The 24,462-nt window shown below is 44.7% G+C and overlaps 1 protein-coding gene across 4 annotated transcripts in view; it reads left to right on the top strand.

The window, feature by feature from the left end:
• The window catches only part of TRIM2 (tripartite motif containing 2), a 156,587-nt gene that overhangs the window by 42,662 nt on the left and 89,463 nt on the right, over positions 1–24,462 (top strand). The window contains exon 1 of one of the 4 annotated variants that reach the window (XM_075860341.1): positions 10,599–10,697. The exons of the other annotated variants lie outside the window; for them this stretch is intronic. The gene's annotated coding sequence lies outside the window, so the exon portion shown is untranslated. Of the gene's footprint in view, positions 1–10,598; positions 10,698–24,462 lie in introns of those variants that run through there. 4 annotated transcript variants of the gene reach the window in all.

Below are 24,462 nucleotides of genomic sequence, written 5' to 3'. Positions count from 1 at the left end.
TTAGATGTTACGTTTTTTGAGCCAAAGCAATAAATGGATTCAAAAGGAGGAGGAAGTATAAAAGGGAGTACTTAGTTGTTTTCTTCCTGTTGGATCCACTCCTGGATTTGGCTAAAAAAAACTGCACCAAAAACTGAATGTGTGACTCCAGACTCAAGGTAACATGAAATGAGGCTCAAGCGTTTTGCAGTAAAGGTTTGTGTGTAACTTTCGCCGTACGCCTCCATGTTTTGTTGGGAGATTTGCACCAATTGGGAGATTTAGTGAGGTGATTGGTATTGGGTAGTTCTACAACTGGAGTAATAAGAAGGGTGTTTCAGTACAATGTCAACTTGCTTGATATCACTGCTGCAGTGTCAATAGGAACCTCATCAGATAAAGGAGGGAAAAATATATACACTTTTCTATTGTTCTCCACTAGAAACATATGTTAACATTGTAAAGGTTAGTATATAAAGTACGAATTCACTGTGTGGGAAAAGGTCTATGAGATCTGAGGATTTGTTGTTGTAACATAACACCACTACCTCCCAGGCCCTGAATGAAACTGCTGGCTTATGTAATAGGTTTCAGTGTGTTCTGCTGATACGGCTTCAGGATCCGAATGTGCGGAGCTGATAAGTACAATTCAGCTACTGAGGAAAAAAACTGACAGATTGCACGCATTGAGTTTATTGTAGTGCGTGGGCCATCCCCAAATGAGATGGTGAACAAGTTTCAGTTGGATTCTGCGGTTTCTGGAATCTACTATAGTCTCACAATATTAGGAGGATACAATTTAGATGCCTAACATCAATAATGTGGACGGTGGAATAGAGATTTTACTAAATACAATGAGACGCGTTTATCAAATGAAATGCAGCAGTTTGTGGCATACTGTGCAAAAGAAAAATAAAGCAAGTGACATGAGCCGTGTTTATAAAAGTAATGTTGTGCCATTTATATTTGTAACTTTTGTCTGGGTTCTTTATTCATAAAAGGCGTGCGGTTATCCACTTCCAATAGTTGATGTGCCACGTCGCGATTTTGACTATAACACCTTCTTCTTTTTTTTTTTTTTTTTTTTTTTTTTTTTAAACAAATGACTGAGGTATTTGAACGTCCGCAAGGAGATGACATAAGGAATAGCTTGCATGCCTAGTATATCTACGTGTCTAGTAGTTTCTTAGTATGTTGGAAGTTTCAGTATATGCAGCGTGTGCCATATTGATAAACTTGGTGGCGTTTACACCAAATTAAACAACTACCCTTGCCTTTGTGAAGACTTTAGAAGAGGCTGGACGCAGCCGCAGGGTTAAGGGAAGCCGGCATGACCGTCCTGGTAGGGAAAGGGTTAATGAGGTGAGGGAAAGTTGGGTTGGAAGGAGCTGAAGGAGGGACGGGGAGGAGTTAAGGGGGACGGGGGGGGCTGTTACTGCGCTTCCCGCTGTTTCTCGGCATTGAGCCGGAAGCAGCGGGAGGAGTAACATAGAGTAAGCAAGCTCCCCGTTGCCCGGTTTTTAGAAATGGCAGAAGCCATTATGTTAGAGCGGCTGTGGGCCGCTGCTGTGCACCACGGTCCCGGATGGCTAGAGGAGACCGTGGCTGCAATAACGAGGATCCCGGACGCCGTTTCGCCACGTCGGGCACGGCGTTCGGGGTCTGTTGAAAGGGACAGGCTCCCCTCCCCCGGCCCCCTTACGAGCATGGCTATGGCGGCGGGGGGGGGAGTCGGCAACAACCGCTCCTGCGCTGGGCAGGCAGAGAGCGGTGCCAGGGGTGACGGCGATGCAGGCTGGGTCGACCCGTCCCTCTCGGCGGTCCCGACCTCCAGAGCGCCTCAGTCCGGAGGTAGTCCCGCGGACACGGCGTCGCAGAGGGAGCCCGATCCCGGACGCTGCAGGCCAGGCAGCTGGGAGGACCGCCCCTTCCCAGGCCCTGCGTCCTGGCAGGAATCCCAGGCCGCGACGGGGTCCGGCGGTAAGCAGGGAGTCGCAGGCTGGGCTCCCTGTCACCCCTCCCCCATCAGATGGAAGACGTGGAGAACAAGGTACGGCCGCCCCGCATGGTGATGTTTCGGCCAGGGGGCAGGCTTCGTCAGGATCGTCTAGACGGACGCCTAGAGCTGCAGCGACGTCGAGGCAACAGGTCCGGTCGGAAGTCTGGGTCCCGGCGGTCGGGCGGCAGGTTGCCGGCCCATTGGTCAGCGCGTCCTCATCCCCGTTCCGAAGAGGTCGTTGGGAGGGACAGTCGTCGGCGAGAGAAGAACTGGAGGAAGGTGAACTGGACGTGTATCGTCGCGGTCAGGATGGTCCGGCTGACGGGAACACAGCGCCTGTGCAGCCCGGTGAGTGTATAACTCCATCATTGTCTTATCCAGCGATTTTTATGTCAGGTGTCGGCGGGGGGGCTGCTAGCATTGCATCGGGGGCTGGTAGTGGCGCGGGCGGACGCGACGGAGCGGGTTTGGCAGATTTAGTGGGTTGCTTACGGGAGCTGGTGGGGCGCCTGGATAGGGCCGCGGCGCCGGTAGTAACGGAAGTGTCTCCTGCGATAGTTTGGGAAGGCCCCAGGGACGTGGGATCGTTACAGGCGCGTCCTGCGGTGGCGGTTAGAGAGGCGGTCGCGGTGTCGGTACAGACCGAGGCACAGAAGGACGGCGATCGAGTGCGTATGGACGATCGTGCTCGGGGGGAGGTGTATGTTTGTTTTGAGGGTCCGTTGGGTGCGCATTTAAAGCAGGAGGTGCGCGATCGGATCTGGAAAGACGAATATGTTGAAATTTTTTCTCTCTTGCCGCTGGCTAAATTTAATTTGGATAAGAGCAAGCGGGATGAGAGTAAAAAGGACGAGGAGGAACGGCGGCGGTATAGGCTGATCCCGCAGACGTTCGTTAATTGGTCGCAGGCGTTCGCCATATTGGCTAGTGTGATAGGGGAAAAGGCGCCGGAAAATTGTTCGGCGCTGTTTTGTTATTTTGATGCCATTGGGGAGGCTCATAGGGCGTATGGGGGTCAGGCGTGGCTGCGATATGATGAGCAATTCCGTCAGCGGAAGGCGGTTCGGCCGGCGATTCGGTGGGACCAGAAGGATATTGCTCTCTGGTTACGGGTTACGGCTCCGGTTAGGCAGCCCTTTCCCGGGAGCGGTGGCCAGGGAGGCCAGTCTAGTCAGAGTGGACAAAGCGGCGGGGGAAAGGCGGGGTTTTGCTGGCAATTTAATGAAGGTCAGTGCAAGTTCGGGGCCACGTGCAAGTTCAAGCACGTGTGCTCCGAGTGTAATGGTGCATCACACGGGGCGGCAAAATGCTTGCGAAAAAAGAGGTCAGGGAACCAGCACGGGACTGGTCAAGGGGGTGTCGCCGGTGAGGGTGGAAAGGATGGCCCCTTATCTAAATGAGTATCCGGATAGGGCGGCAGCTAAGTTGCTTTATGAAGGGTTTCGTGTTGGGTTTGTTATTCCTCCACCTCCTTATGAGGTTCCGGTTACGCGGAGGAATTTAAAATCGGCTTACTTGCATGCGGAAGTCGTGTCGGAAAGTTGTTAAAAGAAGTTTCGTTGGGTCGCATGTCGGGGCCATTTGTTGAGTCGCCGGTAAAAGATTTAGTTGTGTCCCCTTTGGGTATTGTCCCTAAACGCGAGCCCGGAAAGTTTCGTTTGATTCAACATTTATCGTATCCCAAAGGTTCGTCGGTAAATGACGGGATTGATCACGAGTTGTGTTCCGTAGTTTATACCTCATTCGATAAGGCGGTGGGGTTAGTGCGGGCTGCGGGTCCTGGGGCGCTGCTAGCAAAAACTGACATCGAGGCGGCGTTCAGGTTGTTGCCGGTTCATCCAGAAAGCCAACGGCTGTTGGGTTGTTTTTGGAATGGGGCTTTTTACGTGGATCGGTGCCTTCCGATGGGGTGTTCCCTTTCTTGTGCATACTTCGAGGCGTTTAGTAGCTTCGTGGAGTGGGTAACGAGGGGGGCATCCGGGGTCGACTCGTTGATCCATTACTTGGATGATTTTTTGTGCGTTGGCCCGGGGGGTTCGCCGGTTTGCGGTAATCTGCTTCATGCTCTACAGAAGGTGGCGAGGGATTTTGGGATTCCTTTGGCGCCGGAAAAAACGGAGGGCCCGGTAGCGACGATTTGTTTTTTGGGAATCGAAATAGACTCGGTGGCAATGGAGTGTCGTCTCCCGGCGGATAAGTTGGGTGCTTTGAGGCTGGAGGTTCGACGGGCTTGTAGAAGGAAGAAAATGTCGCTGAGGGAGCTTCAGTCGCTGCTGGGGAAGTTGAATTTCGCTTGCCGGATTATGCCGATGGGAAGGGTGTTTGGTAGAAGGTTGGCGGCGGCAACGGCGGGAGTGCGTGCGCCGCATCATTTTGTGCGGCTCAAGGAGGAGCACCGAGCTGATCTTCAGGTTTGGGATGACTTCTTGGGCCAGTACAATGGTCGCTCGCTATGGATGGCCCCAGCGCAGGATACGAGTGATTTGAATATTTTCACGGATGGGGCTGGGGCGGGTGGCTTTGGAGCTTACGGGGGAGGTCCGTGGTGCGCAGGTCAATGGCCGGCTAGCTGGGTGTCCAGTGGACTCACGCGGAATCTGGCCCTGCTCGAGCTGTTTCCCATCGTGGTGGCGGCTACCATTTGGGGGGACAGGCTCAGGGATAAGAAGGTCCGTTTTTACTGCGACAACATGGGGGTGGTGCTTGCCATTAACAACATCACGGCGTCTTCTCCTCCGGTAGTTCAATTGTTGCGACATTTAGTGTTGGTGTGTTTGTCGTTGAACGCGTGGGTGGTGGCGGTGCATGTCCCGGGTGTACGGAATTGTATTGCTGATGCTCTTTCTCGCTCGCAGTGGGACCGGTTTCGGCAATTGGCCCCGGGAGCGGAACGTCTCGGTTTGGCTTGTCCGGAGCATCTTTGGGATCTGGTATCGGTCCCGTAGAGCAGCTGTTACAAAGGTCTTTGGCGCGCACGACGTGGAGTGCTTATGCTGCTTGTGGGAGGAGTGGGTAAGAGAGTTGGGTGACGTCAATACGGATAGAGACAGGTTGGTGGCACTTTTGTATTGGTTAGGGGATGCCTGGGAGGCGGGGTTTTCAGTAGCGAAGGTGAACCGGTTCATATCTGCTGTGGCGTTTGGGCTTAAGTTGCGGGGCTTGCGGGATGTATCGAAGGAATTTCTGGTATCGCAGGCTTTGAAGGGGTTGCGCAGAGGTAGGGTGGAGGCGGATAGTAGAAGGCCGGTGTTGTTTGCTTTGCTTGGCTCGTTGGGGGGTTCATTAGCATCGGTATGTCGTTCTTCAGAGGAAATGGATCTGTTCCGGTTGGCTTTTTCGTTAGCGTTCTTCGGAGCATTTAGAATAGGTGAGTTGGTGTCGCCAAGTACTAAACAGGCAGGGGGGCTGAGATCTGGGGAGGTGAGCCTTTTTGCAGATCGGCTGGAGGTATGGTTGCGTAGATCTAAAACTGACCAAGTAGGGAAGGGTAAACTGATAGTTTTGTTCGCTCTCCCGGGGTCGGTCATGTGTCCAGTGGAGTGCATGCGGGGTTTTACGAGAAACAGGGGGTCTCCAGATTTGCCTTTGTTACGTCATGAGGACGGGTCGTTTTTGTCCAGGTTTCAGTTTGGAGCTGTATTTAAAAAATGTTTGACGGCAGTGGGGGTTGCGGCAGGCTCATATTCATCTCATTCCTTCCGGATTGGCGCAGCAACGGAAGCGGGGCGCTGGGGGTTGGATGACGAGGGGGTGAGGCGTATTGGTCGTTGGGAGTCTAAAAGGTTTAAGTCCTATGTCCGCCCCCATATGTTGTAATTTTGTTGTTTATGTTTGAAAATGTTATATGGTGGTGCCTAACTGTGTTTTCCGTTTCAGATTCGCCTCCTTGTCTGGTGTGGTTGATGGGTCATTCGTACGTGCACTGGGGGGCTTTGAGGGCGGACGTCCGCCCGGATGGTCGCCAGTTGCGCATTCCGCGACAGGATGCGGTTGTGCATTGGCTGGGTTTTAGAGGTATGTCTTGGAACAGGGTGTTGGCGGAATTCCAGACATATGTGCGGCTGGATAGGGTTCCGGAGGTTCTAGTGTTGCACGTGGGTGGGAATGATTTAGGAGTCCGCCCTTTTCGTGAGTTGGTGCGGGATATCAAACATGATATGTTGTGTTTGTGGGTATCTTATCCCAAGTTGGTGGTAGTGTGGTCGGACATAGTCCCAAGAAAGCATTGGCGGTTAGCTAGATCGGTGGAGAGAGTCAATAAGGCTCGCATAAAAGTTAACCGGGCGGTGTCTCGTTTTGTGGCAAAGAACGGGGGCATTTGCGTGAGGCATAGGGATTTGGAGTCAGGAGTGGGGAATTTCTGGAGAAGTGACGGGGTTCATCTGACCGAGGTTGGCATTGATCTTTGGAGCTTGGCGATAGCAGAAGGCATAGAAAGGGCGGTGGTGGTGTGGAGGAACTCACAGGCTTAAGGTGGTCAAGGCCTGTTTCGCGGTGGCGGGGGGAGTCCTTGAGGCCAGTCAGTACAAAATGGTGGGGGGGTCGCATCGGGGGTATGCGTCCCCCAAAAAAGGTACATGGTTGAAGACTTCATCGGGTGTTATCCCTTTGAAGTGGTCTTCTGGTAGAAGGTATATCACTTGAAGGCTTCATCGGGTGTTATCCCTTTGAAGTGGACTTCTAGTGGTCGGTATATCACTTGAGGGCTTCATCGGGTGTTATCCCCTTGAAGTGGACTTCTAGTGGTTGGAGCCATCTGCAGAGGTGAACGGTGCTTCCGAGCTGGTTTACGGCTGGAGGTAATTGGTGGTTTGCAGATGGCTAATTCGGTGTGTTCTTGAAAGGAACATCTGAAGGGGCTTCAAGGACTTCCTCTGCTCGGGTTAATGTTAACGTTTAATTGTTATTTATGATTCTGACCCATGTTGGGTCATGTGAATTATTAGGAGGAATTCTCTGGTGGATTCCTAACTAGTTATCCGAATGTTTCGGATTTAAATTGTTTTTATAAAACTGTGAAATTAATAAACGGCTGCTGTGGCCATTTCACATCCAACCTCGGTGTCATGTGTCTTTACTAAATGGGGGTGGGGGGATAGTATGGTCTAAGGTTAACACACGACTCTACCTAGGCAGGTCATGCACACAACCATAGTTGGGATCAGTGTCAGACGAATCCAACAGCCATATTTTCAGTCCACTTTAAAAATGATGCATTCTCCACTGGACGTTGCTTCTCAGACTGTATTCTCCCCTAGAATCACTGTTTTAATCTGTTCCAGGGCGAAAAACAATGCAAAATCTGATACCCAATAATAGTGTCGACTGCACGATTATGTGTTTGAGGCCTTTAGAAAAGTGTCCCATAATGCCTTATCAACACTGTTTTTAATAGACAGGAAAGTGTGCGCAACTGATTCTCACGCTGAAAGTGTAGAAAATGGCCTGCGTCTCTGAAAAAAAATTTTTTTATTAAATCGGAGGCGCACGGGGATGCAGTATGGGCCAGTAGTAGTTGTATTCTGGGAATGCTCTATTTAGCATTACACTATTGTGCATTTATCATGATTCATCTTCACACCACTGAACTGCACAGTTAGGACACGTGGCAGACATTGTTTTAGAAATTTCTGCGCCCAAGAATAAATTCCATTAATCTAAATGTGGTTCCTCCGCAGCAGGTGTTTGGATTTCTGCAAGTTCCATTAAGGCCGGATTCACACGAGCGTCTTCGGTCCGTGATATACGGTCCGTACGTTATCTATGACGCTAGGAGTCCCTGCCTCTCTGCGGAACTACTGTCCCGTACTGAAAACATGATTACGGTACGGGACAGTTTTCCACAGTGAGGCAGCGACTCCTAGCGTCATAGATAACTATGATGCTAGGAGCCCGGCTCCCTGCAGTGTGTTCGTTCCGGGAAATGCGACCGACATACGGACCGTATATCACGGACCGAACGCGCTTGTGTGAATCCAGCCTTAGATGAATGGAACTGATTTTAAGTCGCAAAAATGTAGGTAACAAAGTCTGCCGCATGTGACTGCAACTTAAAGTGTAGCTAAACGTTTGACAAACTTCTGACATGTCATAGTGGCATGTCAGAAGTTTGGATTGGTGGGGGTCCGAGCACGGAGACCCACACCAATCACTAAAACGAAGCTGCAGAAGCACTCGTGCAAGCGCTGAGCCGCTTGGTTTCTGTTTGGCCTTTTCCGAAAATCAATGTATCAGAGTACAGGCTCAATAGAAAGTCTATGAGCCCGTACTCCGATACATCGGTTTTCCCGGAAAAAGCCGAACAGAAACAAAGCGGCTGAGCTCTCACACAAGTGCTTCTGCCACTTCGTTTAAGCGATTGGTGGGGGTCTCAGTGCTCGGACCCCCACCAACCAAAACTACTGACGTGTTATTATGACCTGTCAGAAGTTTCTCAAACATTTAGTTACCCTTTAACGACTTGTTCAAACAGTGTGGATTTTGCCTGCATTTTTAAGCTAAAACCAGAACTGGATCCGGGAGAGCAGACATTTTAAGGCCTCCTTTTATATGTGTTTTTGTTTAGGTTATGTTCCTGTTTTTGGCTTAAAAAGAAATATATGCAAAATCTGCATGGAATCTGCTCTGTGTGAACAAGTACTTGCGCTGGATTCACCCATCGCGTTTTTGTTGCAGATTTTAATGCAGATTTTTTGATCCAAACCCAGAAGTGGATCCAGGAGGGAGGAGAAGTACAAGTTCTTACTTTATATTTCCCATTTCTCTTGCAACCACTTCTGACTTTGGCTCAAAAATCTGCATCAAATTCACAATGTGTAAATTCAGCCTAAGGCCGGGTTCCCACGTAATTCTGTGCGGAAATTCCGCAGAGTTTAAAGTAGCAGCAAAGTGGGTGAGATTTAGTAAATCTCATGCCCACGCTGCGGAAAAAAAGCAGCGTAAATGTTAATTGACTTGTGGTGTGGAATTTAATGTCTGCTGCATTTACATTGATTTTCTGCTGCGTATTTTCCCCATTGAATTCAATGAGGATGCAAAACCCGCAACAGAAAGCCATGTGTTGCGATTTATGCAGCATATTCGCAGCGTTTACACCGCAAAAATCACATCGCAGGAAAAACAAACAAACATACTTACCCAGAACGCCCTCCTCCTTCCTGCAGTCTGGCATGGTGTTGTATCCCATCTGAGCGCTGAAGGCCAATCACAGGCTGCAGCGTCACATGGCCTGAAACATCATCCAGGGAGTCCGAAGTAGATGTCAGAGGAGAGAGGGGGTAAGTATGTGTGCTTAATTACGCAGCGGAATTTCTGTCCGAAAAATCGCACCACAAAGTGGTGCGATTTTTCGGACGGAAAGTCCTGCGGGTTCAAAGTCGGACACGCTGCGTGATTTTTACGCAGTGTATTTGTCCCGTGGGAACCCGGCCTAAGGGCTTGTCCACAGCTAACGGAATTGCTGCAGAAATTTTCTGCAGCAATTCCGTTGAAAGTAGCAGACCTTTTCCACTGCGGCAAAAAATACAACATTTCCTGAGGTGTGTTTTTTTTTTTTACTGCAGAAAATGCTGCATATTTTGCTGCGTTTTTTTTTTAATGCGGGGAGATGGTGATATCTCCTCCTGAAAAATGCAGCAATTCAGTCCTGGCTTTGACTCAGAAATCTGCAACAAATACACAATGTATGAATCCACACATGCGGATGTCAACCGTTTGGCCTTGTTCACACAGTTCATATTTATTGTAGCTGTTGCATGCATATTTTTATTTTTAAGCCAAAACCAGAATTGTATCTAGTATAGCAGACCTACGAGGCTTTCTTTATATTTTTCTTCTGTTTAGGTTCTTTACCTATTTTGGCTAAAAAAAATACTGGCAAAATCTACAGGGAATCTGCACTGTGTGAACAAGGCCTTCTACATGGAAACTGGAAATGCGCTTTTAAAATCCAGAACAGAATGAGCATGCTGTGGAATTGAGAATCCACAGCATGCTTGGATTTCTATGGGAAAAACATTCAGCAGCGTGTGGATGAGATTTTTTTTAAAATCTCCATTTGCCTGCAACAGTTTCGCGGTGCGGATTTCTGTTCACAAATCTGGAAGGGAAAATCCGCAACGATTCAGCTACTTGCGCAGGGGGCCTTATATTGCTATCTTCATGTAGCAAAGCGGCCTGTGGACCCGTTCAGGTACAGCTGCAAATTCTGTACCCCCTATTGCTATATTAATGATACAGACCCAAAAATATCTGATCCCATCATACATTGCTGACCGTTCCTTTTATACAAGTAGTGGCTTTGTAAATAGTTTAATGATTTCCAAATATCATTTCAGGTCACAATAAAAAAAAAAATTCCAATGTAATAACCATGCAGAATTTATTAGTATAAGCTTTATATTATCTAAGCAAGGTGATGATTCCAGATAGATTGTAACGTCAGCACTGCTGCTGCCAAAGGCACTCTCTAAGTAAGATGAGCGGTGTAATGGCATGGCACAACGCAGGGAGTAGGAACCTATCATTGGCTGACACTCCCCTCATCCTCTGCACCCCCTCCCCCCCCCCCCCCCCCCTGGCTGGAGCTGACAAGCTGTTTGTGTGTGCTGAGAGGAGCCTTTCACTCTGCAGCTGAATGAGGACATTGGGGCTGATCTTTCACAGGACTCCTCAGTTGGTATTTGAGATGCTCATGATAGGATGAAGCCATGGAGTACCAGTGAGTAACTCTGCCTGTCAGCTGTACAGGCACACAATGCATTGTTATATAGTGACCTGACTCTTTCCATTCATAGTTCTCCCTGGCAGCTGTTACTGGACTGCACACTTTCTAATGCTATTCTTCCTGCATATTCACCCATTATGTCTTCTGCTCACATACTTTATATCAGGGAACTCGATTTGCAATGTAATTGAGTATTTTGCTCTTATTATTGTATATACTGAACACTCATTTCTTTTCGGTGCATTTTCCCAATTCTATTATTGCTGATGCAGGGGGCTGGGTGGGGGACTTCCTGAACAGGGAGTAATATGCTGCAAATGATAATGATCACATACAGCATGCTATACTGGTGATAAGTGTGGTAATAACATTTGCCCTACAAAAAAATATAAAATAAAGCATAGATTTGAGTCCTTTTAGTTGCCAAGATAAAATGTTATTTAGTGCTTTTTTTTTTTTTTTTTTTTTTTTTTTTCCCTTTCTGGAATAGCTGGGTGACCACCAGAATGAGTGCCATGGGTGCTATTCTAGAGCCCCAAGCTGCAAGTTTGCCTTCTTTTGTAGCAGTACTAGAACAGAGAATTGATGATTTCCTTAAACGCACAAAAGCATCCATACTAGAACATCGTGTGATATTGCCTATGTGGGTGGCGCGATCGCAAATCATAAGCAATTTCTTTCCCCATTCCATAGAGGGTTATATTGAAATTGCATGCTATCGAGATTTTATGCAATAGACCTTTTTTTTATTTTAACGAAACAAGTCTCCCTAATTCGCAGGAAATCACATGTAAAATCTCATTGTACATATCACGTGTGATTTTGCGCTGTGAGGATTTTTTAGCAATACATTGCATGCAATATATTGCCACTGAAGTATTACGGGGCAAGCTGGTTATTAAAGAGACAGAAGAAGCTTGATGAGAACCCTCACAGGAGCAGTAATGGTTGTCGCCCATATTTACCCACCTTGTATTTACTGCTGATTATTATTTTCCTTTTATTTGTAAATTCATGCGATTTATGGCAATATGTCGATTTTTGTAATTTGGAAATAGCTGTTCAAACTAACCGTATCCTGTGAAGGAAAAGGTAAAAATGATGTTCATGTCTTATTAGTAATAATTGAACTCCTCCAGAGCGTCCATTTGGCTTGTTCCATAAATGTCAACTTCTAGATTTCCATGGGCAGTCTTAATTTAAAGGTCACTTGTTTTTCCATTTGCCTTTCAATTTCTCATTCATTCACTTGTGCAATGAGAATTTTTGGAACAAATCCCTGGGAGAATTGATGCTGGTATTGTTTCATGATCCTGAATCTATGGGCCCTAAATTGACCATCTAACCCCAGAAATATTTGCATAATATAGCTAACCTAGAAGAGTGGCTATAAGATTTATGGTCCATGGGTACAATGGATTCATTGTGGGTAAAAAGTGGTGGGAAAATGTTTGCTTTTTGACCTTCCAATAAACAAATAGACTGATTTTGTTAAGTTGTTTATAGTTTATAGTTACAGTTTGTTTTGTCATAACGTTCCCTTGTCTTATTATATCAAAGTGTTTGTTTATTTTTTGCATTTAATGTTTTGTTTTGACTGTTCCCTAAATCAGAAGTAGTCTATACATGGCAGTAAATGTACTATTAAACCTTTCACTGCTGTTGGGCATCTCAGGAGGCCCAAGTATTTTCATCACGTTCCATATGCATAAGTAATGTGAAAAAGAAGAATACGAAACAGACATCAGCGCGCTGCTTCGGAACTTATATTTAACTTAAAACTAGGAGTCCACTCTAGCCGGCTATTAAAGGGGTTATCCCATGAATCATTTTCATATCAAAATTCCAGAAATGTTGTTAATAGTTGCAGAATTATTTTAATTTATAGTTCTAGTTTATTTTATAATTTTTTATTTTTTTAAACCCTGCACTGAGGAGTGCAAGAGGCATTATTTTTTTTTTTTGTATATAATTCTTTGTCAACATAGCCATATGGGGGCTTGTTTTTTTGTTTGACGAGCTTTTAGAAATTTTGTTGGTGGGGGGGGTGTACAAAAGAGCAATTCCACCGTTTTTTTTGGTTTTGATTTTACCACGGCTCTCATAGACTTGCATTGCGACACTGAGTTCTGGTCCCTACAGTAGACACTCTAGGTTTTGGATAGTCCAAATAGATATCACGTGACCCAAGGGCGGCCGGGAACAGAGTGGCTACCAGTAAAATAAAGCACCCGGTAAGCCAATAAACACCACCATGTTACATTCAATCAAGTTGTCAAATGGGGGGATGAAAAATTGTGAGGGCTTCTTTAATAGTTTTCAACTTTTTTTGGGTACTTTTTTTATTTTAGTCCCACTTGAGGACTTGACCATGTATAAACTTGATCACTCATATAACACTGCAATATTTCTGTATTGCAGTGTATTATGCCTAGCAGCATAACACTGCCGTGGCAATCCATCGGCACCATGCGATTGGATTCCGGGGGGGCAGATGGGATGACATAGGGAGCCCCCTCCCTCTGTCTAACTGGTTAGATGCCACAGTTGCTATCATCTGCGGGGTCTATGGGGATAAGCGCACTGGATAAGTTTTCTCCGATACCAGTGGATGCAGGCTGTATCGTCTGCGGAGTGTGTGGGCCCTGCCCTCATGCCGGCACCATCTCCATGATTTAATAGTCTGTCGGTTCGCAGGAAGGACACCCTGTCCCATGACTTAGTATTAATACTATGTCATGGCGAGTAACCGGTTAAATAAAAAGCTGGATGTTTGCTGTTAGTTTATAGGAACATATAAATATCTGTACACACATTAGGTTTTTGTGGGTTTGTTTTTCTTGTCAATTGTTTTTTTTTTTTTTTCTCCATAGACTTCAATAGGCTTTGTAATCTGCCTTAAAAACCGCGCAACAAAAATACATTATTTAAAAAATGGCATAAAATCACTTACAACTTAAAACCGCAAGTGTTTTTATAGGTTTTCATTTTTTTTTATTATTGCAAAATAAGCTGCCCTGGCCCACATTTACCAATGGTGTCTAATAGTTAGACGGTGTAAACTTAGACCAGGCAGTCACAAAATGCACAAATTTATCATAGCGTGCATGCTGTATGATAATTTTGGTGCATCTTGCATGACACTTTTCTCTTCCTTATACCACCTTTTGATTTTAGCTTATTTTGCGGCAGAATCTTGTTCGTTTTTGGTGCATGTTTTCTCCATTTTAAACCACGCCCCTTTCCTGTAAGCACCAGTCCTTTTCCGCTAAGCCATGCTCCTTGTCCGGGACACTTTTAAAAAGTGTCTAGTAAGGCGCAAACATCAAAATTGCACCGTTTGGAGTATTTTACCAACACATTAGAGACCAAGGCACCATATTAAACCTGTCCCCTCTGTGTGAACCCAGCCCAAGATAAAATTATCAGTACCTGGGAAATAGTGGTATGGCTAACAATAACAGAAAGAACATGGATTCTAGAAGTATGAAACTATGAAAGGGTCGTTGCGATGTCTATCAGTGCATTACAAAAGACTTCTGCTCTCTCGCTTCCGAGAATAACCACTTTAGAAAAGTTTTTCTGCTGCCTCTTAATGGGCTCTTATCACGTTTTTGCCACGTTGAATACAAATCTCATCTCACCTGGACTGCAAATATAGTTGAGTCAAGGGCCATTACTAGGAAAGACCTCATAGCAAACTTTTGACTGGGGCCCCCCTCCCCTAGGTGCCACACACAGACCCCCTTGTAGACCGTGCCTTCTATAGCTAGTGCCCCCCTTGTAAACATTGCCCTCCTGTAGGTAGTGCCCCCGTGCAGACGGTGCCGTCCATGCGTGATCCAGTGACGTCATCACGCCGAACGAGGCCTGTAGCCTAGTAAATGGCAGAGTAGGGAGATACCTCGCTGCTCTGCCATAGTGTTCAATAGTTTCTTCATCCTGAGGACGTAAATACTATTGTCTGTGGCGTCTCTACCGCTGTAGCAGCCATAGCGGCTGCTAGTGGCCCCTTCCTGCTGCTGGCCCCGTAGCAGCCGCTATGGCTGCTACAGCGGTAGTTACACCACCGGTAAGAGTGCAGCCATAAACTACTGGTAAGTATTAGGGAATTGCTGATTATGAAATTCCCTAATACATTTGATAAACCCTACACAAGAGCCTAAACAGCATCCAAAGCCATTAATTCATTACTACTCTCCAATGTAAATTATAAACATTTTATGAAACTTGGGAAGAGGTGCATCCAAAGAAAAGGTTACCAGGTTTCCAGTATAGCACTGATATAGGAAGCATAGGAGGGTTGTACATCTCATGTATGTGGTTTTAAAATGCTGTGCTTTTACCTGCATAACATTCAGACTCTCAGTGGAGGGTCTATGAGGCAAACAGATATTTTTTTTTCTCCTCTCTGAAAAGATTGGGTTACCAATCTGCACACATTGTTCACATGGAAACAATTGCACATAACTCTTGGGAATTTCTGAAAAGAAGCGCGATTCATCTAAGGGATACACTAGAAAATCTGTTCTCTGTGCTACAGTCAATGAACAAGTGAACGATGCCAGTGTTTTAGCAGAGCCGTACCAGTTTGTACTGTTAGCAAGTTGTAACCTGTTGCCGTCCAGCCTCTCTACAACTTATCTAACTTTTATTGGCAGATTTTACCATGTTATATTATTATATAATGGTATATATTATAAGAGGATTGGCCACCTATGTTAGATTTTTTTTTTTTTGCTTATTGCTGTACTAAATACAAGTGTCTCTGGAATTTTGGGGCAGCTCTTCACCCTTTACCCTCTATAAAGGTGTATTTGAGTATTTTATGGAGGGCGTCAAGGGTGTTAACTGCTACCCAGTGGTGTGGCTGAAAGGGGGTGGTGGCCGAGATGGCGGGGCCCTTCCCGCTCCCACCGTAAGCGCTGCCATCCCCGCCATAATACTCTTCAATCTAGCAAACGTGCTGCACGCTAAGCACATCTGCTAAAGCACACCTATGACGCTGCCCGCCAGAGCGGAGCAGAAGAAGCCTGCGTGTGAGGAGTGGGTGAGCAAGCAGCCGTCCCCAATAAATGGATGGATGGATACAGGGATGATGGGGTTTGTCTACAGGGATAATGGCTGGTACATACAGGGATGATGGCTGGACTACCCATCATCACTGTATATAAAAGCCAGGCTGGTATATACAGGGATGATGGGGGTTATATACAGAGATGATGCCTGGTACATACAGGGATGATGGTTCTATACAGTGATCATGGCTGGACCAGACATCATCCCTGTATATAACCCCCATCACCCATGTGTATATACCAGCTATCATCCCTGTATATAACCCCCATCATCCCTGTATAAACCAGCCCGGCTGGGCAGTCCAGCCATCATTCCTGTATATACCAGCCATCATCCCCGTTTATAAGCCCCATCTTACCTGTATATACTAGCCAGGCTGGTATGTACAGGGATGATCTCTGGTATATACAGGGATCATGGCTGTTATATATTCTTTCCTTTTTACTTTCAGAGAAGTCTGCAACACTTTCTAATGCAAACTCCTCTGTCAGAGAAAAGATTAAAGAGAACCTTTCACCTCTCCCATACATGTGCAGCATGTAATGGGGAGGGCTGCACAAACCCTGGGGCACTTTAAAAAAAAAATTCTATCTCCCTCCGTTATTTAGATATCGGTGCCGTTATATTTGGCGCCTGATATTTAAATAACCCCCTGAACTGTCAACGGGGCATGTTACTATGGCTGTGACACTGTCCAATCAGAGGGGGTGTCACTGCTACGAACAGTGTACTAGCTGGGGAGCGCTTACACTGTCTGTAGCAGTGACACGCCCCCTTGCCAGTTCGGGTGAAAAGATCTCCCTCTCCCTCTCCACGCCTCGTTGTCAGTTCAGGGGGTTATTTAAATATCGGGCATCAAATATAACGGCACCGATATCTAAATAACGGAGGGAGGTAGAAAAAAAATGTAAAGTGCCCCAGGGTTTGTGCAGGCTGCACATGTATGGGGAGGTGAAAGGTTCTCTTTAAACTTAAAGAGGCTCTGTCACCAGATTTTGCAGCCCCTATCTGCTAATGCAGCAGATAGGCGCTGCAATGTAGATTACAGTAACGTTTTTATTTTTAAAAAACGAGCATTTTTGGCCAAGTTATGACCATTTTCGTATTTATGCAAATGAGGCTTGCAAAAGTACAACTGGGCGTGTTGAAAAGTAAAAGTACAACTGGGCGTGTATTATGTGCGTACATCGGGGTGTGTTTACTACTTTTACTAGCTGGGCGTTGTGTATAGAAGTGTCATCCACTTCTCTTCACAACGCCCAGCTTCTGGCAGTGCAGCACTGTGACGTCACTCACAGGTCCTGCATCGTGTCGGCACCAGAGGCTACAGATGATTCTGCAGCAGCATCGGCGTTTGCAGGTAAGTCGATGTAGCTACTTACCTGCAAATGCTGATGCTGCTGCAGAATCAAGTGTAGCCTCTGGTGCCGACACGATGCAGGACCTGTGAGTGACGTCACAGTGCTGCACTGCCAGAAGCTGGGCGTTGTGAAGAGAAGTGGATGACACTTCTATACACAACGCCCAGCTAGTAATAGTAGTAAACACGCCCCGATGTACGCACATAATACACGCCCAGTTGTACTTTTACTTTTCAACACGCCCAGTTGTAGTTTTGCAAGCCTCATTTGCATAAATACGAAAATGGTCATAACTTGGCCAAAAATGCTCGTTTTTTAAAAATAAAAACTTTACTCTTATCTACATTGCAGCGCCGATCTGCTGCAATAGCCGATAGGGGCTGCAAAATCTGGTGACAGAGCCTCTTTAAGTAAGAATGGATAATATAGCAGCATATACAGCACTCATGTTCATTCAGAATGATGACCACTATAATTAGAATGTGCCTCTTCAGTTGTAAACATGCGTCGGGGGGGGGCCCACTCAGATATGTTTCGCCCCATTGTGCTAAACCCCTACCTACGCCTCTGCTGCTACCCAATAGTTACTGGTCCAGCAGTTATTGTTTGTACATGTCCAGCCTTGCTGTGAAGCATATAGGAATACAGAACAGCATATTCGCCAAAAGGTGGACTGTGTGTGTATAGATCTCAAAAAGATTGGAAAGACCCTCACTGCATTGTTTTATGGATTACTCTTTAAACCTAAAGGAGTAGTAATGCTTATGGACCGTGTGACTGATTTCACTTCCAACTAAAATTAAAGAGCAAAAAAATTCTGCAACAAAATCTGCAGCGTGTGACTGCACCCTTACGCTCAAAGACATGCAGGCCACTTTTGAACTCTGTGAATTCACCATAACCACTTTCTCTGGCAGATAGTGCCGTAGTCTGCTCTTATAGTAAAGAATCCCCTTATATGTTGCTGTATAAAACTTCTTTACTCTAGGTGTAGAGGATGCCCTCTTGTTATAATTGGGGTATGTTCACACGTGCACGTCCGTTACGGCTGAAATTACGGAGCTGTGTTCAGGCGAAAACTGCTCCTGAATTTCAGACGTAATGGCATGTGCAGGCGTTTTTCGCAGCGTCCATTACGGACGTAATTGGAGCTTTTTTATTATGGAGTCAATGGAAAACTGCTCCAATTACGTCCCAAGAAGTGACATGCACTTCTTTGACGCAGGCATCTTATTTATGCGCCGTCTTTTGACAGCGGCGCGTAAAAAAATGACCGTCTGTACAGTACATCATAAAACCCATTCAAATGAATGGGCAGATGTGTGCCGACGCTTTCAAGCAATATTTAAGGCCGGAATTACAGGCGTAAAAGCCTGAATTACGTCAGTAAATAGTGCGTGTGAACATACCCTCACAGTCCTATGTATAAATGGTTTGTGAGAGTGATCTCTTTATTGACCTTTGATATATTTATTAAGTCACCCCTCCGCTGTCTTTTTTTTTTTTTTTTTTTTCCTAAACTGAATAACCCTAGTTTGATCTTTCTGGTTACTGTAGTGCACCCATGCTATTTATTATTATAGTTGCAGGCCATTGAACCCGCTCAAGCGCTACTATGTTTTTATTGTGCACCGGCGCCCAAAACTGTATGCAGTATTTCATGAGCGGTCTAAGGCCCTGTTCACACAGTTATTTGATACGTTTTTTTGCAGCGGAAACCGTGGCAAAAACTGCTGCAAAAAACAGCCAAAACTGCCTCCCACTGATTTCAATGGGAGGTGGAGGAGTTTTTTTCCCGCGAGCCGAAGAAAAAGGCTCGCGGGACAAAGGAGAGACATGCCCGATCTTGAGGCATTTTCTGCCTCAAAACCCCATTGAAATTAATAAGAGATGGGAAAAAATGCTGCGAAAGGCCGCGGTGGTTTCTTGCGCGTTTTATGGCAAAAGCCGCTTGCAGCTTTTTTCTTTGCTTGTTAAAGACAGAGGTAAAAAAAAAAATGCGGCAAAAAATTTGGCAAAAAACGCCTCAAAACGCCTGTGGTGCAAAACCACTTAAAAAAAACAACCTGAATTTTGCCTGCAAAAAATCTGTATGAACGGGGCCTAACTAGGGATTTAAAAAGTGGTGGAACAGTGTTCTCGTCATGTGCATCTTTGCTCCACCCCATGTTCGTATTTGCCTTGGCAGCAGCTGCCTGACACTGGCTGCTGTAGTTACGTTTACGGTCAACTAAAATTCCGAAGTCCTTTTCCATGTTAATTTTACCCAGTGTCTTCATATTTAGTATGTAATAGAGACATGTACTTTCCCTTCCCAAGTGCATAACTTTGAATGCAGCATTTACCTGTAGCAAATGTAAAGTGTTCAGTTTATCATCATTTGTTCAGAACGTGAAAAAATAATATAACTTGAAAATGTTTTTAATTGAAACCGTTAACGCAACAATATTCCCAATATTTCCGATACTTGACAGTTGCCGCTTGTAAAGCCTTCTTGCATAGGATTTGTAGGTAGTGTACAGTTCATTTGTTCTATTAGAAAACATAGAATGATGAATCTGCATTTTTGTTTTACACATGGTCAATAAACACACAGTAATGTAAAATATGTAGTAGAACTTGTTGTGACCCTAAACACGTGGAACCAGTTTACATAATGGTATGTAAGTCGAACACCATTTTCTATTTGACATTCCTGTTAAATATTAGTGTTCTTCCGATTGTCACACAGGGAAATAACCTTATTAAAAATATTGCATAGCTAAGGCTACATTCACACGACCGTCAAAAACAGCGTTTTGTTTTTTTTTTGTTTTTTTTTTTTGAACGGCCGTTTTTAGAACAATGATGTTTTTTCTATGGGTATATTCACACGGCTGTTTTTTTAATGGCCTGTGAATATTGGCCTTTCGGGAATTTTGGCCGTTTTCACAACCACACGGCCCCCATAGAAGTCAATAGATCTGTTTTAACGTCCGTCAATACATGTAAAAACTGATCTGTGACATGGGGATTCAAGAGGCAAGGCAACTATTGGGTCCTTTGCTATCGATCGGCGGCGCGATGACGCTGAATGCCCTACACACACACTGATGAAGCGCCGTCTACTCCAGGTGTGGTCTCTAGTCTTCACTGGTTATGCAAAGGTGACGCAATAGTCATCGCGCCACCTTCGCAGAACCAGTGAAGACGAGAGACCACACGTGAAGAAGACTTAGCTGCATCGGTGAGTGTATAGAGCATTTAGCAGAAAGTTTATTCATAAATGTTGAGCTGTGTGGCATCATCAACAGGGGGGCTGTAAATAGTGTCTGGGTGAACACGTGACCTTCCTCTGGGTGTTTTTCAGGGGGTTGGGACAAAAAAAAAAAAATCTGACAAATGAAATCAGTTTTTTTATTTTAACGGCCATGAAAAACTGATGCAAAGTGTATGTCAGACGGACTGGAAATGGATGGAAACACTGATGCAAAATGGCCATGAAAAACTGACAGTTGATCCGTTTTTAATAGCTATCTTTTTTTTTTCTCACGGTCGTGTGAATGTAGTAGGCTAAGTTTTCAGAACAATAGAGTTCTATGCGTGTATTCACACCCAGATTTTTAACGGCTCGTGAAAACTGACCGTCAAAAAATAGGACATGTCCTATTTTTGGCCGTTTTGACGGCCCCACGGCTCCCATAGAAGTAAATGGATCAGTTTTTACCAGCCGTTTTTTATGAATCCATCTTGTAACGCCCGGCAATCACTGATCCTGGCTGAGGATTCCCCGCACACTACTTTGAGCGCTGATCCCGGGAAAGCCCTTGGCGTTACTGTTCATATAACAAAAACCGAAAATGGCAACATGAATCAGTATATCCCATTAAAGAACGTATAAAGGTAAAATGTATCAACTTTAAATGGGCTGATTCAGGGGTGTAAAACCCATACAGCATCACAACAATACATACAGAACCAAGAGAGAAAGAATGGACGCTGGGAACCAAGGAAATACAAAAATACTTTATTCACATAATTCATTTATACAATGATAAAAGAATCCATACACCAACAATAAAAACATGGATGCTCAGCTGAAAGATTAGTCTAAATATGCACAAATAGTGCATGGAAAATATAAGGGTCTAACAAGATAGAGATGGTACAGGATATGTATACTATGATATTATGGTAGGGTCAGCCTAGATCCATAAGTAGGGTATCACAGAAGCAAAGAAATTTATGTAATAGGTGTCATAAACACAAAAATTAGCAGCTAACAATCATTTCAAATTATCACTAGTATAAGACATGAAGATCTGTGTGCCATATATCTAGTGTGCTGCGAAACCACCAAGGATAAAGGAATAGATTCCACAAAAAATTAGAATATAGTATAAAGATTTATACATACCCATTATCAAGAGACCGAGTGACTGCAACTGAGCTCCACCCCAACGCGCGTTTCGGCGCTAATGCCTTCGTCTGGGGGTGGTGTCAGGTTGAGGTCAGAGGTTCTTTATATGGGGACTGGCCAATGGACTATGTTTATTTTACCTGACAAGTGTGTTGCATAATGAAGGTAAACGTCCTGCACACCTATCGGTCGCTGTCTCCTGGGGGATGAAGGAGCCGCGCCCACGTCGACGCCAGCCGCGGAGAGCCCGAGCCGGAAGCACGGGACCGAGTCAATATGACTCGGTCACGTGGGTCGGGCAGGAGGCACGCCGCGAGTGACGCCGACGGGGGCCGGATCCCATCCTCCAATGAGAGAGCGACACAGGACGGGTGAACTGTGCATAGTAAGGTACACAGCGCAATGCTGCATTAAGAAATAGCAGCAATGTAAGTTAATAAAGTATGTACGTGGTGTGAAGGATAATATATCTCAGGTTACATATGTATGTCTACAGCATCGATATTTTTGTTATGTTGATCGAAAATTAAACTGCACATGCATGGATTATCTCCATATGTGTTTGTGCATGACCGTATATATCGCATACTGTGTGAACATGGATCGATTATACATAATTGGTTGGTAAATAAGACAAGCAGCAAGAAATAATAATGAAATAAAATTAAAATAGATATACTAAAGAATAAAAAGTGAGTGTGGGGTGAATATAAATATATATACTAGGTGAGAAATGGTAGATCTAACAAATAAAAATAATGAAATAATAATGAATCTTTAAAAGTGATGATGATGAAAAAAGTGAATGATAATGATTATTTAATAATTATAATAGATACATAGTCATAAAATATTCGTGCTGAAGAATATACAAAAAAATATAAAGATACATAATCATGCATATAATTATATAAAAGCATATATACATACAATGTGAATTAAGATCAACTGACGCAGTTGAATGAAAAAATAAATAAAATAACAGTGCTACAACAAATAAACTCATACAATGGGTGTTTGTTTGAAATAAATAAATTCATAATAAAAATTATTGTACAAAAATTTATTATTATTAATTTAATAAATATAATGTGCAAATTAATTAATAACCAATGTATCTAAGTGAATAAATTAAATTAATGTACTGTAAATCCAATACGGATGAACAGTGCTCAAGCTCATTGTCTATTATATTACATTGTGTATATATGCATTCTTGCATATATCGATGCATAAAAAAGGAAAAAGAAAGATGTAAAAATTATGATACTGTATAGTCTACAAATGGACAACAGTGTAATATACATCTATTGCGTGGTATTGTAGAAGAATAATTTCTATGTAAATTAATGCTACTACTAGTGCTCTGCCCGGGACTCCCGGCTCTGGGGTTGCCGCTGACATTACTGTTCATATATAGACAGTGATGTCAGACTTTCAACTGTGGATTCTCCGGCCAGAGCATCGTGAGATCTCTGGCATGGGGACTCCTGTCTCCCTCCGACCCCCCCCCCCCTTGTAGATAGGGGCACCCCCCCCCTCGACCATAGATGCCCCCCTCCTCCGGATAGTGCCGCTGTAGTTTCTTGAAGGAGTGGAATCCCCAACAAACGCCAGGGGATTCCGCTACTGGAGAAGCCCCTGGCGTTACTGTCCATATATGGACAGTGACGTCAGTGGCTACCTCTGGAATCTCCTGCCAGAGTGCAATCCCCGGCTAACGCTCTGGTCAGGGGACTCCGCTACTGTAGAAGACCCTGGCATCACTGTCCATATATGGACAGCGACATCAGGGGCTCCTTCTAGGAGTTAAATCCCTGGCCAGAGGGATTCCGCTCCTACAGGGAGCTACAGTGCCGCTAATTACATGGGGGGGGTGGTATCATTTACGTTGCGGTGCGGTCTACAGGGGGGATGCTATCTACAAAGGGGGTTGGGTGCTATTTACAGAGGTGTGGTGCTATCTACATGGGCACTGTGGCACTATATGGGGGTGTGACTATCTACAGGGGACACACGTGAACACACACTGTTTTTGGCTAAAAAAATTTAAGCCAAAGCCTGAATTGGAACCAATTGGAAGGAGACGTATAAAGGAAAGACTGATGCAAGTCTTCTTTTGGGTCCACTTAAGTATTTAAAAAACCACAAAAAAAGGCCATACTTACTAAATGGGTTGGTAGACATCAGTTCCCAATAGGATGCAGACAAGTTAAATGCTACAGAGGGAGAGGGCTCTGGTGCATTAACTGGTAATATCCACTCCCACTAGTCTTGAGGGGAGTGGCTGCTCAGTGTTGGGGTATCTTCACACACAAACTCGAAAATGTTTCAAAATACGGAGCTGTTTTAGGGGGAAAACAGCTCCTGATTTTCAGAAGTGTTTTTTAAGCCACTCACGATTTTTGCGACACATACACGTGTGTGTGTGTATGTATGTATATATATATATCTACACGCACGTGTGTATATATATCTACACACGCACGCACATATGTGCGTAGAGATATATATATACACAGACACGCGCATATATATATAATATATATATATATATATATATATATATATATATATACACACACTGAAGGAAATAAGTATTTGATCCCTTGCTGATTTTGTAAGTTTGCCCACTGTCAAAGACATGAACAGTCTAGAATTTTTAGGCTAGGTTAATTTTACCAGTGAGAAATAGATTATATAAAAAAACAGAAAATCACGTCAAAATTATATATATATTTATTTGCATTGTACACAGAGAAATAAGTATTTGATCCCTTTGGCAAACAAGACTTAATACTTGGTGGCAAAACCCTTGTTGGCAAGCACAGCAGTCAGACGTTTTTTGTAGTTGATGATGAGGTTTGCACACGTTAGATGGAATTTTGGCCCACTCCTCTTTGCAGATCATCTGTAAATC

Source organism: Rhinoderma darwinii, chromosome 1, assembly GCF_050947455.1.
Source record: "Rhinoderma darwinii isolate aRhiDar2 chromosome 1, aRhiDar2.hap1, whole genome shotgun sequence".
Lineage (NCBI taxonomy): Eukaryota > Metazoa > Chordata > Amphibia > Anura > Rhinodermatidae > Rhinoderma > Rhinoderma darwinii.
Note: the sequence above shows the minus strand (reverse complement) of the source record. Positions and strands in the feature narration are given on the sequence as shown.